Raw genomic sequence first — 7,380 nt, 5'->3', positions numbered from 1 at the left:
TTTTTTCTGGCTCAGGCTGCCTTAAGAGTGGGTCTGGTAATGTAGATAGAGGTGGGGATCGAAGTGTGGTATACTGTGCCTGACTGCATTTGCATGAGCAGGCACTTTAACAACTGAGCTAAGAGGCAATCCCCCTACACAGCTTTCTGATGCTGTGATAAAACACTTTGTATAAACAACTTTGAGAAAGTGAACTGTCTTTTGGCTCACAGCTTAGGAGGTGTTGGTCTGGCCTATCGGTACAGTGAGAAGCACAGGAGCCGCACCACTTTCCCTCCCTCCTTGCACTTATAAACAGCACCCCAGGCGATCCATGCTTTCTCTGTCCAAAATGAGATAAAAATAAAATAGCAAACTCCTAGGATTTGCTCAGCACTTGGCAGCAGAGCACTGGCACCAGTGAGAGTCTGTGCAAGGCATCAGAAGTGGATCCCAAGAACCTGAACTATTATTGACCCACGCAACTGCAGCACTATGGTGACTCATAGCAGCGGGAGAAACCTTAAGCTGCCACATTTTGATAAAGCAAATTTGAAGCATTTAGAAATGAAAATTTGATTTTCTTTCAGATCTAGTGGAATACTTGCCTGTTTTTCCAAGTGTTTATTTATTGCTGTTTCTATTTGATTAGATTGTATTAAATAAACCTTGATTTACAGCAAGTAAAAGCTGGAGAAAAAACTATAATTAAGAAGTAAAACAGGAGAACTGGTAACTACAGAAAGAATCTAAAGGAGTCAGGAATACAAAATATTGTTTAGTAATATTGAAATGTTTAGAATAACATAAAGCCAGAGATAGATTTGGCTAATAAAACTCAGAATTCTTTAGTAGTTTTTAAAAATTATTAGTCGTTTGGTACAAGGTCTTGCTATGCTGCTCAGACTCACAATGATCCTCTTGTTTCAGCTTCTCCAGGGTCTGATTACAGGCATGCACTACCACACCGGGTTTCAGGGCTGGCCCAGCACACTGGGGGTTCTGGGCCCAACACAGCGTGCATTACCAGGGATTGAACTCGGGTCCTTGCACTTGCCAGGAAGTTGCTTAGACCACTGAGCTAAATTCCCAGTCCCATAGTGATCTTAATTAAGGTCCTTAGCAATAATAATTTTCATTGATTAGTGAGGGCAAGAGGCAACTATCTTAGCATTACAGCTTAGAGGGTAGGCTGGAGCCAGTCTATAGATTTAAGCTCTTAGCAGGACTCTGAAGCATTAAGTTACTTAATTTGTTTCTATATCTGTAAAAGAGAAATGATTATATCACCTCCCAGTTTGAGAGAATTAATTATAAATAATAGCCACGACTATTACCATGAAAATGAAGACTGAGTAAAAGTTAAGGAAATGATAATATGAGATATAACAGATACTTTCAAGAATATGTTAATAACTATGCGCCCAGGATCACTCTCCCATACAAGTTAACATGATAGCATGTTTATAGAGCAATAGAACAAACTGGACTACTATACCAGTGAATATGGGTGAATGACACTATGAAATACTGTCTACTGGGAGGGAGGTAAGCAGAGACACTGAGCTAGAAGAACCAGGTCATGAAGGAATCTAAGATTTGCATCCCTCTTTTCTGCCTGGACTCATTGCTCCAGAGACTTTAAGAGAAGGTGAAGCACCAGTTCACAGCGTGTGGGCTCCTGCATGAGTGTCTCAGGGTGCTTCACACTCATGCTGAGCCTCACGGGTGCATTTCTTCTTAGGCATCCTCAGGGTAAGGTGGTCAGTGATGCAAGGCTTACACTAACAGATTTCTCTATTTCCCCATTTTACTTGTAAAGTTCTTCAGGAAATAGGATAAAAGTTAGCACTGAAGTTTAAGTATCAATACACTTTTATGTCCTGAAAGAAGGGCAAGATCAGTGGAGAGGAAGAAAAGTATAATAAAGCCTAACGATGTAAATGCTAATGAAACTGGCATCTGGATTCACAGAAAAGGGAGTGAACAGGGAAGCACATAGAGAATGAATCAGCTCACACACTGTCTCATTGTCCCGCAGAGGTCGGAGTGGTTGCAAAGGGACGCTGAGGACGTTTCTCACCAGTTGTCATGTAGTTTTAGCATCTAGTCCTAGATTGTTACAGATAGAAAGAAACTCTTCTCTTTAGTGCCACTCTGCATTTCATCATAAAATAAATTCACCAGTATACTGGTAAAAATAGAAAACAGACATCTAAGGATTCATATAATACTCTTGAGGTTTATATTTATTTTACATATAAAAAGGACCTCTTAATAAGAAACTTATTGTAAAAGTACTATGTTCATTTGAAAACCCAATACAAAGTTCTGAATATGGGACTGGGGAGACGGCTCAGGACAATAAGCGCTTCCCTGGCAAGCGCAAGGGCCTGAGTTCAATCCTCAGTTCTGAAAAAAAAAAGTTCTGAGTATACGGTGAAAATTCAAATATAGAGTTCTTAATTATATGAAATTCATTTGTTCCGTTGGATAAAAAGTATGTTGTCCTTTTCATAGTATATCTCACAAATGATCAAAATGAAATGTTACTTCACAAAATAAGATTAACAATTAGCCCTGATGTAATACAGCGAGAAAGCAAAACATTTATAACTTATTTACTTATTCTCTTGTATTTTTACTCTAGAACACTTTATAATAAAGTGCTCAGGTTTGCATCAGTTGAAATGTGAAATGATTTTGTTTTAAAACTAATGTTGGGCCAAGCGAGAAAGCACAGCAGTCTAAAGTGCCTTCTTGGGCAAACTTAGGCAGGCACAGGGGACTGCACTTTGATCCCCAGCACCACATGCCACACCAGCACTGCACTCAGGGTGAGCAGAGCCAGTGGGGGGGGGGGAACAAAACAAAAAACAAAAAACTCATTTTGTACAAGATATAAAAGAAATTTTAAAATTTAAAAGCAGATATAAGTGGATCTTCAAAAAACTATTGTATTTGGTAAGTAATAAAACAAAACATTTGTGTATAATAAGAAAAAGAAGAGTATAAACTTAAATTATCTTACAATAACTTCTAAGGAAAACAAATAATCAAGTAGGACCAAATGGACCATGGCAGATTATGGTATTCTTACAGACGACTCGAACTTTATTTATACGAATAGTGACATTATAACTTGAAACATGACAATGTACAGTGTGAAGGAGATGAATTGACACAGAAAGGCGATTGTTTGCTTTGAAATCTCCCAATACATTGAGGTGTACATGTAACCTCTAGTACTTAAAAATGACATGGGAGACCATATTGCTTGATAAGTAATAAGAAATAGAGAATATCGGGAAAGGAAAATGTGAGATGAGACTATACCTACCACATACAGAGGACTCTGGGGAGAGGAGCAGGGTAAGAGTAAGAGAAACAAATAAATAAAACTCTTCACATAACTTTTCTAAGTGATAGTTTTCATTTTGCTACATGCATTTTACAAATATACATAAATAACTGAAAGAAAACTTTGAATATTTTAAAATACAGTAGCATTTCTTTCTTTCTTCTTTCTTTCTTTCTTTCTTTCTTTCTTTCTTTCTTTCTTTCTTTCTTTCTTTCTTTCTTTCTTTCTTTTTTTTCTTTTTTTATGGAACTGGGGATAGAACTCAGGCCCTTGTGCTTGCCAGACAAGTGCTTATTCTACTGAGCCATCTCCCCAGCTCCATAGTGGTGTTTCTTATGGATTTGCAAACTTCATATTTCATTATAACTATGCATAAAAGAATCTCAAAGATCTTAGTCTCTATCTGAATGTAAAATTTTTTGACATTAAACTGATTAAATTTTGCTTTCACCTCAGAAGGATTTTCAACTAATTTTTATGTGAGACTTACAAGGCATGCTACCTCACAATTTAATTTTATATTTTAAAGATACAAGAAACTTAAAATAAGCAAAACAATTTTAAAACATGTAAATAATAACAGAGGTAAATGTGTTTTATACTAAACCAGATATGTAAGAGTATTCTTGTTACCTGTGGCAGAGCTACAAACAGGAAAATTCCTATAAAAATATAATTTTTATGTGTGTACCTAAGCAAATCATGATAATCATAATCATTTTTTATGAATGACTCTTTTTCTTTCAGCTCCACACAGACTGGATTAGGTTTTTTACATGTTTAGGAAAGATGATACACTTTGTTTTAAAATATGCCAGTCCTTTAAGATTTTTTTTTTTCAGAACCGGGGATTGAACTCAGCCCGTTGCGCTTGCCAGGGATGTCCTTATTCCACTGAACCATCTCCTCAGCTCCCTCTTTAAGTTTTTTTAATTGACTGAACAAAATTGTCGTAATAACAATTCATACTTAAAAATATTGGGCTGATGAGATGGCTCAGTGGTCTAAAGCACCTACTTAGAAAAAACTAAGACAAGCAAAGCACAGGGACCGCGGTTCAATCCCCCAGCACCACATGCCAGCCAGCCCCGCCCCCTGGTGGGCTGAGCTGGCCACACACACACACACACACAAAATAAATAAATAAATAAATAAATAAATAAATAAAATTTAAAAAAATATTATACAACTTACTTGAGAAATTTTCTTTGTGTAACAAACTCTGAAAAAATGTCTTTTGCTCTGTTTATGACAACACCAATGGCTCAAAACACTGCTCTCACAGTTACAAAGAGCATGAATTTGTTGTTTGATTTGTGAAGCTTTATGCTTAGATTTGTTGTGACCAAGTGTCATGCATAAACAATATAATGAAATATTAACAGGCCCAATGCTAACTATCTTTATGTTGGCAGAAAGCTTTGTTACTAAATAATAGAAATGAATCTTCTTCTATGTAAAAAATAAATGTAGCCAGAAAATAATTCCTAGATTTTTTTCTAACATGCATTTTACTGTTACAAATATTCAAAACCTACTTCCTCACAGATTTTTTTTCCTTCCCTGTGAGCAATATAAATTCTGGCAGAAAGCTTCATTTTTCAAGCTGAATGCTTTCATCCAGCAGTAATGAAAAGCTGCTTGACTGCACCTTATTATACAGTTGGCATATTTGACACAGAGCTGACACGAGGTTGATACCATGGGACACTCAACAGTGTCTTTCACTGATATATACATTTTTCACTAAAAAATTATCATAGCTAAGTGCAAAAAATTAAGCTTTTTCCCAATAACTATAATAACTCCTTTTTACCAGCACAAAGATTTGGGTATTTTGAGATAGTCCATTACCCCATTTCATTTTTCATAATTTTACTTTACTGAATATACCTTCATCCTTCTAAGCTCAAATTTATATCTCTTCCAACTTTTCAAAAACTTTGCTTATGAAAACATTACTTACTTTTGGCTTTCCTCCTAAATAGGGAATAAAACCTCAAAAGTGTGGGAGTACTGCTGTTCATTTGTTAATAGAATCATAAAAACATTTAGAATTATAACATGGAATAAATTGTACATTCTCTTTCTCCTTAACATTTTTAAGTGGAGAATAAATGATTATTTTTCTATGTATCTACAATTAATTTATATGTTTTGAATCTCATCAAGGTTGTAAATTCAGACTAGTAAGCATTTTTATTGACAATGAAATAACTGCATAATTATACACAATGTTGGAGGATGAGTTTTGGATAATTCCTGTCATATACCATAACTATAAATTTCCTTTTTTGGTGAATTCTTGCAAAAAAAAACTTTTTTAAGATTCTATACAAGGGCTGGGAATATGGCTCAGTAGATTAACTCCTTTCCTGGCAAGTGCAAGGGGCTGAGTTCAATCCTCAGTTCCAAAAAAAAAAATCTATACAAAAATTACTCTAGCACATGCATACATGCACACATACACAATACTTTGTTTCTAAGCACAGATTACTCTAAAGGGATTTATGGCTTATAATTTCTCTCAAAGTGTGAAAATAGAAATTGCTCATGAAATAAAAAGAAATTCAAGAATATGTCAAGAATTTCAGACACTTGATTCTGTCATGATAGTGCTATAAGGGTGAAGTCTGATAAGGGAGAATGAATGAAACAAAAATCCAGTGGACTAACACAAGGCATTTAAGGGATGTGTCAGAGGAACCGCATACCACTCTTAAATCACAGTAAACCCCAGATTGAGAAGACGAGCCACCTAGGGAATGGGTCAGACTAAGGGAGGGTCCTGATCCCTGGCCATTCCCTGATGGCCCAAGTCATTGAGGGGCCTAACAGACATGCCAGCTTCATCTCAGACACAGAGAACAAGGCAAATACAGCCAAAGCTTCAGAGAAGCAAATGCACCGTGGCAGGGCAGGGGTCTGGGTGGGGCAAATCTACAGGTCAATAGCAATCCAGTGTGTGGTAGGACAGCCCTTTGGCTCATCAAGAACAGTGCTCAAAGGGGCTAGGTAGATGGATCAGTGGAATAAGTGCTTCCCTGGCAAGCGCAAGGGCATGAGTTCAATCTCCAGGTCCACAAAAAACAAAAACAAAAACAAAAACAAAAACAAAAACAAAAACAAAAACAGTGCTCCAGGGCCCACTCATAAGTGTGGGATGGTGGAGGAGAAAGGACTCTCTCTCTCTCTCTCTCTCTCTCTCTCTCTCTCTCTCTCACACACACACACACACAATACAGACACACAATACACACACACACACAATACAGACACACAATACACACACACACACACACCAAAAGAGCTGTCTGTAGAACATTCACTATGCTGCCTCTTATTTCCATGAGGCTCAGATGAGGTGACCCAGCACCTCCTATCTAGAGACAGCAGAGGACAAAGATCAATCTCCTTCCTAACAAGTGCATGGTCTAGTGGGGGGAGATCTGTGAGAAGGGATATATTCAACTCATGGTGGAACAAAGAAAGACCAAGCATTCTCTACTATTTCTCCTTAATTGGAAAGGCCCGAGTGCACTGACCTGGAAAGGGCAGTTCCCAGCTGATTCTGGGGGGGACATAAGGTTCTGTGCATGTAGCTGGCACTGATAAACTTCTGAAAGCAGAGAGATGCTAGCAGTAGGTGCACCTTTTAGTGAAGAAAGTCTGAGAAGACACAGAAATGTCCATGTTATTGTCCCCACTTTGCTTGCAATTTATACATTAATTGGTTCTATGAAGGCCTGCAGTGAATTCCACCTAGACCACAAGTTGCAACCAGGACCTGGTTTTGGATGAAGCAGCAGTTCTCAAGGCTTTGCACAGGCAGTTGTGACTCATTGAAGGACTCCACTGAGCCTGTAACTTGGGTGTACAGGGAGCCCTGTTGATACTGCCAGGATAGCAGCTATAGCCACTTTGTGAAGTGTTGTATTTTTATTTGTGTTTTTAATTTTATCTTTTGTAGTCACTGCCAGGGCTGGTGAGATAGCTCAGCAGCAGAAGGGCCTGCCTGGCAAGTAGAAGGTCATGACTTC

The sequence above is a fragment of the Octodon degus genome, unplaced genomic scaffold (assembly GCF_000260255.1).
Source record: "Octodon degus isolate 3935 unplaced genomic scaffold, OctDeg1.0 scaffold00142, whole genome shotgun sequence".
NCBI lineage: Eukaryota > Metazoa > Chordata > Mammalia > Rodentia > Octodontidae > Octodon > Octodon degus.
The sequence above is the reverse complement of the archived record's forward strand: the minus strand, read 5'-3'. Positions refer to the sequence as shown.